Raw genomic sequence first — 13,185 nt, 5'->3', positions numbered from 1 at the left:
CATAGCTCTCACCTCCATGCTCTCTTGCTTGATCCTTCTCACCTTTCAGTTCCAAGCTTTGTGCATAAATATTCATGCCCTCTAAACATGGATTTTACTCATTCTCTTCATTGGTTGATGCCATACCCGCTTCTTACTTCAAAAACAATAGTCCTACATAGGTCCTTTTTTTATATCAACTTGCATGTTTTAGCTTCTCTCTCGGTCATCACTAATTCTCTTCAGCTCTATTGTAAGCCTTCTCCTTGCATGTTTTAGCTTCTCTCTCGGTCATCACTATATAATTCTCTTCAGCTCTATTGTAAGCATTCTCCTTGCATAGTATACAAGTCTATACCAACCTACATCTTTATCTTACATTAAGACTACACCCACTACAATGTCAGAGGCATCAACAAATACATGAAATGGGATGTTCCACTCTAGAGGTTACAAAATTGGTGCCACTACAAGCATCTTCTTTAATATAGTAAAAGGTATATTCTGATCATGCCTCCACACAAACTAAACTCCCTTCTTAGTAAGCAAAGTGAGAGGAGCACAGATATGAGCCAAATACCGAAGATACCTACTATGCCCTTGCACCTATCTCACAAAGCACATCACCTCTTGAACTATTGTAGGTACTGATGCCTTTAGAACAACTTGAATTTTCCTTGGATCTATAGCCATACCTTCCTTCAAAACAATATGGCCTAAAAGAACCCCTCTTTTAGTAGAAAAAACTGATTTAAATGGGTTAAGAGACATTCCAAATTGACGGCATCTTTTAAAGCATAGTTTAAGATGATAAAGATGATCTACCTTCTTACTAAATACACAAAAATCATCAATGAAAACTCTCATAAAAGTAGTAAGATATGGATCAAATGTTTTGTATGCTACTTTTTGAAACTTTGGTGGTCCATTTTTTAACCCAAAATTCATAACAATACTGAAAACGCTCCCCATTCAGTTATAAAAGTGTGTTTATCCATGTCATCTAGATGCATTCAAATCTGATTATATCCGAAAAACCCATCCAAAAAGCTATAAATTTCATTACCTGCTACATCATCCAATAAAGAATCCATGAATAGAAGAGGGAATGGATCAGTGATAGTTGTCGCATTCAATTTCCTATAGTCTACACAAACTCTTATCTTGCCATTCTTCTTTGGTACCACCACTATGGGTGATAGCCACGTGACTTCATTCATAGGCTTCATAAAGTTAACTCTAAGAAATTTATCAATCTCCTCCTTTACCTATTTAACATAATTTGGATTCTTACAATTTTATTTTATTTTTTGCATTATAGGTTTAGCATCTACCTTCAAATTGATCATGTGCTGACACACCCTTGGATCAAATCCCTTCATATCAGTATAGTCTCATGTAAAAATATCTTGGAATTCTTTGCATAACTAAAGCAATTGCTTCCTGAAGTCTTCCTCAACAAAAATACTCATCTTGATTGGTTTAGAATTTGAATCAACATCCAAATACACTTCATGAACATCATCTTCCAACACTCTGACTTATAGTGTGCTCATACTTCAATTTAACATCAATACTAGCTTGCTAATTGACTCTATCAAGAGCCTCCTCTATCTCCGATGAAGCATTTTCCTAATCTTTGTAAGTCTCTGCATTAAATCCTTGACTTCCCTTAGGACACTTTCTATTTCTCCATCCATTTTAGTGGTCTACTGCATCATGTTACCATTTTCTTATATCAATTCCCTCTTTTCCTGCATCAGTGTGAGCCTGCTATGTGTTGTGGTGGTAAGCCATTTTCTTGCAGCAGTATAGGTGCTTCATGTAGTGATATTGTTGTAAATACCTTGTACTTGGATATTGTTCACTCCACATCCACCTCAAACATTGGTATAGTGGTAGGGTTAGCTCTTATCTTCATCATCTTCAATCTTAGGTGCAACATTTATTGTCTGAGCAACCAATGGATGATATTGAAGCTGTAATACTACTTGATTGGCTATAGATAGTTTGACCTCCTTACCACCATGAGGAATAATCACTATATCTGCACCCTAGTCCTTCTTTAATTTGGATAATCTAAACCAAGGCCTTCCCAACAACATGTTATATGAATCCCCTAATCCTTCCATACGCAAAACAAAAAATCTTACCTTAAACTTTAGCCTTGCAACTTGAATGAGTTGATTTGTCAAGATCCCCAAAGGTTGAATTCTCCACTAATCAGCCATCTTAATTTGAAACACTGCTAGGACAAGTCCATGTAATTTGTGTGTAAGATATAACTCTTCAAGTATAATGTTGACTCTTGAGCCACCATCTAATAATACATCATCAAATTTCATACCCAAGTACTCAACTTGAATGGTAGGAACTTTTATAATCTACCACCTCTGCCTATGTAGGAATCACAAGTTGACAATCTAAAATATTCTTATAATCCTCCACATGTTATTGCCATAACTTTTCTTAATTCAACATAATATTCTCTAGAAGTTTCTCCTTAAATCCTAGAATTAGATCAAGGATCTGTTCCAAGGTGAAGTGCAAAGAGGATTTAGCTAAAGTCACAGATAACTCATGTGAACCTTGAGAGTCATCCTAATTTAAACTTTGTTGCTAGCCACTATCTTGCAATTCTTTAAGTGGCAATTGCTATTGTTTTTTTGTCTATTAGGATTGACACTCATATACTTTATACAGCAATTCTATAGAGTTGAGTTGTTTGGACTCTTTCTTCTTTTGCAACTTCTAAATTTCTTTAGAGGCTACTCCCCTAGCCTTCTCCTACTCCTACCAATCTATCTTGTGCTTAGCTTTAGCTCTAGTTATAGCTAAAATTTCTATCTCTTTTGGACAATCTTCCACAATTATACAATTTGAAAATCACAGCCTATGTGCAACTCAAACCCATGTTGATTGTTGTTTAAAACACCTTTACCTAGCACATCTTTCTAAAAAACCTCCATGTTTTTCTGCTCTAGCTACTGGCCCATTGCTTGGCCCTCCACAACCTCTCCAAGTATTTTGACTAAGACCATAGTTGCAGGTGCTAGTGGTTGCTATCCACCATGGGGTAGTCCTACTAGTTGCATTTATTTATATTCTCCAATCTGCATTCCCCTTTCAGCCCTATGGCATACCCATAGTTCGTAGTTAGGTCCTGACATATGTCCCTATCTGCCACAGTAGTAGCAAGGCCCTTATTGCCTTCGTTGGGCATTACTCCACTTCCTTGGCTAGTCATTGCACCATTTCTTAGGGAGCTATCCCTTCCTTTTGAAACCTATAAATCCACATTGTTGTGCTATCCTAGGTGAAATTTGATTTACCACTATTGTCTGTAGTAGTGGTTCAGTCTTGCATTCTACACCATTGGATTGTACCAGCACTCCTTAGCCTCATGGTCTATCTTCTAAGCATCAGCACGAGGATAAATAATGATAATGAAGCAAAGGGAGGACTCAATACACTGGATGAAAAACAATTTTCAAACTATAAGAATAATTATGGAGATGTGGATATCTAAGGTACCGTAGCATTATACCAATCCCCTGCAACATCCACTATATCTCCTACAACTCCTCCAACTCCATCAAGTATACCAAGTTTTCTAGATGATGAGGAGACAATATTACTACCTGGAAATCAAGATACTCCTCCTAAGCAGGCATTGGAAAGATTGCAACATATAGTACTAGGGAGAACAATCTTGCTATGGAACACAAGACTTTCAATACAAAAGTCTTTGAAGTTCAATCCCTTACATCCACTAAAGAAGCCTAAGCATCATTCGTACACAATGAATCATAATCAACTATTCACTCTTAAGGTAAGAGATTCAAAATTTTTTGGTAGGAAGGGAGAAGACCCAAATTGCCATGTGGCTTGATTTGAGACACTGTGGATTGCAAGTGCTTTAATACTATGTATGGGGATCAAGTTAAGAGGCAACAATTTGCAGCAACTTTCAAAGGAAAGTCCATGGATTGGTATAGTACTTATGATACTACACTTATGATACTACTTATTTTAATAAATATGATGCACTTAAATATGCTTTTCTTAGCAGATTTAGGAAGCATAAAACTGCTACAAATGTTTTGAAGAAGTTGAAATAGATGAAGCAGATATCAATGCTTGTACAGGACTACACACAAAAGTTTAAAAATCTTTAGAACAAATTAGATGTTGCAAATAGGCCATCTTTGGACCTACAAAGCTCTTATTTTGTCAAAGGGTTGGATAAAACTATTGTCAGTGCAATAGCCAATGTGGAATTGCAAGCAAATGCTACAATTGATGTGTTAGCTGAGGTTACCCAAAGAGTTGAGAGGAGACTTGGCAAAAGCAGGCCTAAGAAGAAGGCAAGCAAGGATATGTCCAATTCTGATTTGGAAGATACAAATTCGAGTGACTTGGAGGATGAGAGAGAAAAAAGGTTGCAAAGACGTCGAAAGAAAAGTCTAAAAAATGCAAAGAGGCTTCTAAGGATAACAAGAAGAGGAAAGGAATGAAAGAAAATATAGCAAACATTTTTGGTCAAGATTTAACCAGAAATGCAGCACACTCAAGGCAGGATTGTATCATCTTGCTTTTGAAAATATATCACTCCTTCATACAGAAACTTCGAATTTCCATGGTCAACCCTTTGTCATTTTTTATGGTATTTCAACACAAAAATATAGAGAAGCAATGGCAAGATCAGGAAAAGAACAGTACGACCGGCACACAGAAAACCTTTCAAACTGTATATAGGAAATTAGATTTTCATCCCTAAAACAAGGTCATTTTTTATAGTGCTTAAAATTTTAGGCATCAACTAGAGGTGTTTTTCTATTAACTTCCACAGCAGAGGTTCACAAAAGCATGGTAGGGTCACCAAAGTGTTTCAACCCCAAATCTACACCGAATACATAATAGGACTAAAGTGCCTCATATAGGAATAGAGTAAATTGCATCAGACAGCGGTGCAGAAAATACCTAATGCCTCATCAAGCAACTAGTAGGAAGCTCAGAGATAATGACATAGGAACATGAGAACACATACTTTAGCACTACTACTCAGTAAATCAAATACATAAACTAGAGAATATGATGGAAAATAGGAGAAACAAAGATATGAATCAAAGCGCCCATTGTCATATTGTATTGCTAAGCAAGAAACTCCAACATGCAATTGGTCGTGATCAAGAATCATGATCCATACGTGAGAAAGACACACAATACCTCTTCAAGTCACATTTTGCAACTGCCTATACAAATTGCACTTCATGAGGCATACAACTTCATAAGTCATTTTAAGATTGCTTTACACATAGAACTATTATGACTAACGGAGGTCAAGGTTGGAGAATCCACTAATATATTGGACAACAAGAGAGTGTCAATGCCTTGGCATAGCAACAACTTGAGACCTTTTCTACTACAAATGTATTGGCTTATAACTTGTGTTACAATTTGATACTTACGAGATATAAGACAATGGCACAAAGGCCACACAAGTGCATGGGCATATGCATTACTTTTGAGGAGGGGCTGCTTGAAATTATTTGACATCATGATGAGGCATCACCTTTCAATCTCATGAATGAAGTGGAGGTACAAGATGGCCTTTCTTTGCTACATAACATGGTAGAGCCATCAAGATAATGTGTCTTTACCAAAATTGACATTCATGAGTTGTATTTAGTACAATCACAAGACCCTAACATGCTCAAAAGTAAAACTGCAAAATTCAAGGACAATAGACTACCTAGCAATAGTTCAAAATTCAAGGACATCATTGTTGAGACAAATGTGTTTCCCTTCCACTTTTCCTTTAGCCATGCACAATGTGATGGAAGAGTATGACTCAAGGACTATATCAAGATGTGTCTTTCAACCATGTTCACCTTGTATATGTTGCATAAGTTGTACCTATTACCCATGTTCTAACTAAGTAAGCTATCATGATTGCAAGTAGTGCATGCACTCCCCTTCTCCAATATGACATTGATAAGTACAAGAGGATAAACAAGAATACTAGCAACCATGAGCCCATATGTATTACACTATGCTACAACCTAATTGCATCTGTACTAGGGACTCCATTAGGGCATAACAAGATCTTGAAGGACTTGATTAACATGATTGGGATGTGGAATATTCTAGAGATCTTTATGGCATTCACAGCTAACGTTGTTGGGGCGATCAACACACAATCTAGTCAAAAGGACCACTAGAAAAATGTGTCACAATTGTAATAGGAGAGACCTTAAAGGGAACCTTAGTTGATCAGACTGAGTGATTCAGGGGTACATTAGCCGATACATGGGTTTGACCCAAAACGAGTGCTACCTATTGAACCTTGAGTAAGATCCCTACCAAAAATAAATAAGTGGAATGGCTACATATTACCAAAAAACACTCATATGCAGTGCACTTGACCAACCATGGTCATATGTGCAAGAATCATGGTGAGCACTCTATGATGTGTCAAAGCCACTTTTCGTAGTTCAATAGTAAACTATGCTTTCCTTGATAACTATGGGGAGAATGAGTGTTGCACCACTCTACCATGGTAAGGTAGCCATGTGTCAATCAAATGTAGGTTCACCTCCCCAAATAATCTTTTATGTTGACCTTTTCACCAATGGACCTACTAGAAACCATCCTAACTGTGGTTGGACTTGTGTGCTAGTAGCCATGTGTCAATCAAATGTAGGTTCACCTCCCCAAATAAGCTTTTATGTTGACCTTTTCACCAATGGACCTACTAGAAACCATCCTAACTGTGGTTGGACTTGTGTGCTAGTAGGCGAGGGTTTGTTGGTGCAACTAAGGTTTTGAGAAAGTGAGGCCAATTTGGCTTGGTCGTATGGTCCATTATGGTTGGTCATGTGCATGAGATATCATAGAAGAATGCAAGTCTAACAATTATTTTGAGAAAGTGGGAACTATTGGTCCAATCATGGCTGCTTATGATATGGAATCATAACAAGCTCCAATGTATCAAAATCAATTCTATTGAGACAATGGTCAAATGCATTTGCTTCAAGCTCACTTAGCCTCATGTAATGGGAGATTGAAGGATCAAGAATCTCAACCTTTTGCTCTATATCAAAAGGGAGTTCATACATCATACACCTAGTAAAAGCAGTAAAAATAGTGAGTATATGGAAAAGAAATTATTGATATAAAAATATCATTCTTAAGAACATTAAAATTTAGATATATTATACCTCAATCTAGCAAGAAGGATGGAGTCATTTACTTCTTTCCTCTTATCCTTAATAAGGATCTTCACACATTCTGAGTCCAAAAAAATAATATAATTTCTCTTGCCTATGTCACCAAGCAAGAAGCAATATATACTATAATCTGTTGGGTTAACCATATCAAGCATATTAAAGAGCTCATCCTCTAGAGGTCCTTGTCACTATGCTTCTTTTTCTTCTGCTTTCTTCCTCTTATGCTTCTTCCATTTCTCTGCTTATTCCTCTATAGCCTTTTCCTCTTGCTCATGTTGTCTTGTATCTCTCTCATGTGTGACATCCTCCACATTAGAACCTATGTCCTCCTTCTTCTTCATGTACAGTGACACATTAAGAAGATTATATATATTCTCATCTATGAGGGAAACTAGCTCCAAAACCTTGGAGAATCTATATCTCAATCTTCGTAAGATCCATAAGTGTCACTCTATGTGCATGGGCAACAAAGATGTATGCATCTTGGAAAATTCAATCAAGAAGTCCACTCTAGTATCCTAGATACAAATAAGAGCACTCATTGTTCACCTAAAGCTATCAAGACTATGTTTATCACATATCTCCCTGACCACTCTCTCGAATGGCAACTTTGCAACTTCGTTATTAAGAGCTTTCGTTGCCTTCCTAATTTCCCTAAGACATCTTAGACCTTGTGAAAATCTCTGTCTATGCTTCTTTGGTGGCTTGGATGGCTTAGAGCACTCATGGATCTTCTCAACAATTTTCCTAAGATCAACCTTCTACTTCCTTGCAATAGCCTTAGTTATAGCCATACCTCAACAAAACAAACTACAACAACATGAAAAGAAAACAAATTATCAACCAGCAATCTCACCCAAAACATATGAAGCATGAAAAAATCCATGGAAAACAAAGAACCATATAATTAAATCCGTGTTTCATATGACACGGCCAACTAAGCTCCAAAAGTAAGAAATTTCTTTCTAAATTTCATGATCATGTGCATTGGGTGGAGACAAGTCATGTTAATATGGCAATGGTTGAGTGAGTCAAAGATTTTGCCATTGCTAAAGAATAGCTCATGTGTAATCCATGTTGATGTGAAGTTATCTAAACTATGATACAAACTATTATAAGTTTTCAAAGATATGGAGAGGCACATTGCATAGAGAGACATTATATGTAAACCATGATACAAATGGATTTAGTCCACCTTCGAATAAAAATGATAATATGACAATGCTCTTATAAGATTCTCCTGCCCCAAAATTTTGATTGATCTAGTGAATCACCAAAGTCTAGTAAAAATGTGGATCATGGTGTTTGATGTGGAAGATGAATTCCTCCGAAGCTGTCTAGTTTGCTCCTTCATGGCCCATATGCCTCTACCTTTGACTGTTTTCTAGGCGTTCTACTACATCAAATTCTTCTATAATCGATTGATCCATATAAGGCAGACTACCCTCTTTTTTTTAACGTGTATAGTAATTAAGGTAGGCTTCTTTTTTTGTGAAGAAGTTTGAATTAATGAAATGAAGTATATACAATAGGCCTTTTGGCCAACCAAGCAAAAAAATCATATCAACAAGAGGAAAAATATAAATTGAAAACATATGAAACGTGATAAAAGCAAGGTGCAAGAATGATCCCTATTACTGAATTTGCATTTCACATGACTGAGCAATGTATGGAACGCAATAAGCTTTTTAGTAAGGAGATCAGCTAGAGAGTTCTACAGAGCACCAGATGATACGGAAAGGGTTTCAAGAGTACCAAATGTATCCAAAACCGTCAAGTGCTCCCCCAAGATTAAGAGGCAGTACCAGGGACAAGACAGTACATTGAGTATACCTGCCCAAGCTCAACCTCTTGTCCTAGTTGTTTTATGTTCTCACTAACCCCGAGACGTTGCAACATTATTGGCTCTAGCCTCCACCTCCTTTATCCTTGCATCATTACACAAAATTTGTTTATCGGAGCTCTTGGAGGCATGCTTCATACACTTTAATGTCATCCTTTATGTGCTCAACCACTGCATTTGACCCCTCAAACCTAAGCAATGCCTCCTTCTTTTGCTAGATCAAACCCTTTAGCTCAAACAACCTATTCAATATACTCCTAGCCTTGCCAGGCATCCTCTCCAACAATGGCTCCAATTCAACAATCTAATCACAAACCGGCCCTACATACCCATGCCCTAGCTCTGTATAAATCTCACTTGTAGATTTTGCGAATCGAGGCTTCTTTCCAAGAGGGACACAGACCTAAGAGAGACCTTTTTCCCTTCTCCATGTCTCAACCTTCTTTTCCAACCCCCCTAGCTAACTCCTACACATCTAAATCACACTTTCCCCAAACTTGGCCCATGCCACATTATGGCATGTGGGGTCTTCCGTCCCATCAGCATAGCGTCGTGCAAACTTGGTTGTGATCTCACCACAATATGGAGGTTCTTGATACATCTTCTTGTGAAAAAGCAACCTAAAATCTTTCGCCAAGTGAGGGTGGACATGGCTTAGGTAGATCTTTGTACCTTTTTGGTGCTTGTGCTTGAAGACAGTCAACCACTAGTCTTCATGGAGGGCATCTTCACCTAAGTCCTTTGGAAGCACCCCTTCCAAGCTTAGGTCTCGTACTCATGGTGCACCTCCTCTGTTGTATAGCAAAATTTGCTCGGCTATGGGTACTCTTCCATTTTATTTTTCCCTGAGAGATGTCAATCGATACTCAAGGTTAGACATACCATGGCTCTCTTTTGAAAGTAAAACAATACTTAATGTATATAAAGTTTGGGATGATGTTAGACACCTCCATGGCATTATTATTAGCTATTGCTCATCAGTGGGATTAATGGCAGTGGCAATGTAGTTCAATTTCTTTATCAAAATTTGGTAAAGATGACCATTAGTCTGGTCAACTCTACTTTCTACTATATACAATTAAGTGTGCAAAGAACCTTAGATTCTTAAAACCAAACATTCATAGCAATAGTTATAGATGACCGTTTCGATGTGATGATCAAAGCATAGGTAATTTGCAAACCAAAGTTGCAAATCGCTTTGGAAAGTCTACTAACTTCTCAATGTGCCCATAGAGCATATCCTTCTCCATGTCCTCAGATATATTTTGTGAAACCAAACATATCCTTCTTTATGTCCTCAAATATGTTTTGTGAAACAAAACATATCCTTCTTCATGTCCTCATATATGTTTTGTGAAACCAAACCCAAGCTCAAAGAATAACCCTGTCATGACATCTTTCCTATAAGATCTTGTAGCTTCTCGTAAATGTATTTGCTTTGTGGATGCTCTTTGTCGGAGATTAAAAAGGATTGACTGTTTCCTTTGACATCAATCCACCAACAACATATTGGCTTCTTCCAAGCCTTATTTGCAACTTGCACAACTTCAATCTCTCCTGCATCCTCTTGCATTTGCCTTGCTACATAAATATTAGCTATGCAGATGTAGGCTAAAGCAACAATTTTATCTATCTCAAGCATATAATCAAAAGTTAATCTCCTTAGCCTCGTGGCCAACTTGGCCTACATTGGGAAGAGCTACAATTTGATTGCCGTGCGTATGTAGGGCTACAGACAAAGGAAGGGCAAGCAAGATTGTAATTTTCAGCAGTGGTTGACCCTCTAATTTGTAGGATTTTCTCACCTCCCAAACACAATTCCCACCCTCACCACATACGAGGGTCGCAACCATGAGATATAAGGACCCTTCGCCATTGAGATGGGGATCTCTCGCTTGGTGCTAAACCATACAGATTCACCACACAAAAGAGTCACCACCAAGCAACATGGTACTCTTCACCCTTAGGAGTGCCCTTTCTCCCTTCATAGTGACCCATTATGGGTTTAAACCACACAAGGGTTACAACTTAGCAACAAGCTCTTAAGAATTGAAACAGTGAGATCGTCCGTATGCGCTAGTATGGCAGACTGCATGAAGTCCTAGCTAAATGTGGAAAAACACAGAACAAACAAAGTGAATCCCAAACAAAGTAGTACCGTGGAAGCTTAGCTCTAAGTTTCGTCAAGGATTTGTCTTCATCATTAAACCGGACTGACATTTGCTCATGACGTTTGCTCATATTGCTCCATGGAGCAACTATCCTTGCTTGCACCAATGGTTGGGGTCCACGCCTCCCCTAACATGAACCGTGGTGTCTTGTTGATGCTCCAAGGGGGTTACATCCCCTCGTTGCACATCTTCATTGGGGGCTTCACTAGGGTGGTTTTAACAGGGCCCCTTTCTTGATGGAGTCGTGATGGCAACATGCAAACTAGGTGCAAAGCACCATGAAGAGAGTTTGAGTGGCACAGCAAAGAGCCCTATGCCCCATTAATTGGATGATTGCAAAATTTGTTTTGAGATAGGACGTTTCTTAGTAGTTCAAACTTGAGTCGACTCAACTAAACTCCATACATATGCGATCATAATGACACCATACACATACATCGTGGCTTGACATCATTTGGGCCGATAAAATGCTCAAAATTCTATACAATTTTAGCTTTTCTGATCTAGGGATTTCTCTCCAAAATCCAAATTAAGAATTAATGGAAGCACCAACCGAGCATAAAAAAAACTAGTCATTGTATTGTAACTTCAAACCATGCTTTCACCCACCAAAGGCTAATTTTTCCCTAGATTGTGATTTTTTTTCCTAGTGATGTATTTTATGAATTGAACAACACCTTCTCTCTCCTCAATTCCTTACAAGGCCAAAAATTCACCTCAAAACTCCCCTAATGTGTAGAATTTTAGGAAAAAAACCACCAAACTTTTGATTGTTGCTTGATTACCTTCATGAAGGTCTTTTGGGATAGTTTTATGTCTACTTGGATCAAAGGCAAATCACTTAAAGATCTAAGGTTATATTTTCAACGATGCAAGGATGTTTGGATGTCATTGGATACCTTTAAATTGATATTTTTAGTGAAACAAGTTCTTCTTAGGCATATTACCAACCATTTAATTTGCAAGTATTTGATGTATTTGGTTGATATACTTGCTTCTTTAACCACTCTAACTAAGAAAGGTGTACATTTTGTATGGAGAGATGCAAGAGAAAGCTTTTGAAGATTTAGGGAAGATCCTTGTGGTGGCCTCAATATTAGAATCTCTATGGTGCCATCTACTAATCGCATATAATGTTGTAGTGGGTGTTGCTTTAATTGAAGATGCATTTCATAGGTGATAGACTAATTTATTATGCAAGTAGAAGATTAAGCCCTATAGAAAAGAACTATTTGGTTACAAGGCAGGAGGGGCTTAGGGTTGGTTTTTGCATTGCAAAATTGTCAGGTTTTCTTGACAAAGTTACTTTTCATGTGGCTCATCAAGCTTTTTTGTATCTTGTTAATAAGCCATAATTGATGGGAAGGGTTGCCAATTGGATGTTATTGCTACAAGATTGTAACTATTCCATATGGTGGTGGTTATTACTACAAGATTTTGATTATTCCATAGTGCATGAACATCAATATATTTCATGATATATGTGTCTAGCTTCTTTTCCCATAACATTCATTATACAAATTATAAGGTGTTTAACAAATGGCTACTTCTACTTTGGATTACTTTGGCACATCTAGGATTTTTATGCCTTATAAAAAAGGTTCTACCACTGGCTCACAATGCTAAGATATGTAGGTTGCTTGCACATGTCAAGCCGCTTAAGTACTTGCCTTTTCTCAAACATCTTAAAGGATTCTCCTGAAGATTGTCGCAATTAAGCGCAATGCTTCTTCCTCCCTCTTGCCATTAAATTCCTTACAATGTTTTGCATGCACTTAAAAACTCTACTCATTTTGGAAGTGACAGGAGTGCCACGACCTATGGTATATTGTTGTTTGCATCAATTGGATATGGGGTACCACAAGAGTTGCAACCTAATTTCCCTACTTGCAACTATTTTCATTTCTTACACGCTTATATATATGCCAATCACATTTGTGTTGTTTTTGGAATTCCATCT

This window comes from Lygodium microphyllum, chromosome 20 (assembly GCF_053477565.2).
Source record: "Lygodium microphyllum isolate KBCC chromosome 20, Lygodium_microphyllum_v1.1.10, whole genome shotgun sequence".
Lineage (NCBI taxonomy): Eukaryota > Viridiplantae > Streptophyta > Polypodiopsida > Schizaeales > Lygodiaceae > Lygodium > Lygodium microphyllum.
This window is presented reverse-complemented; position numbering follows the sequence as displayed.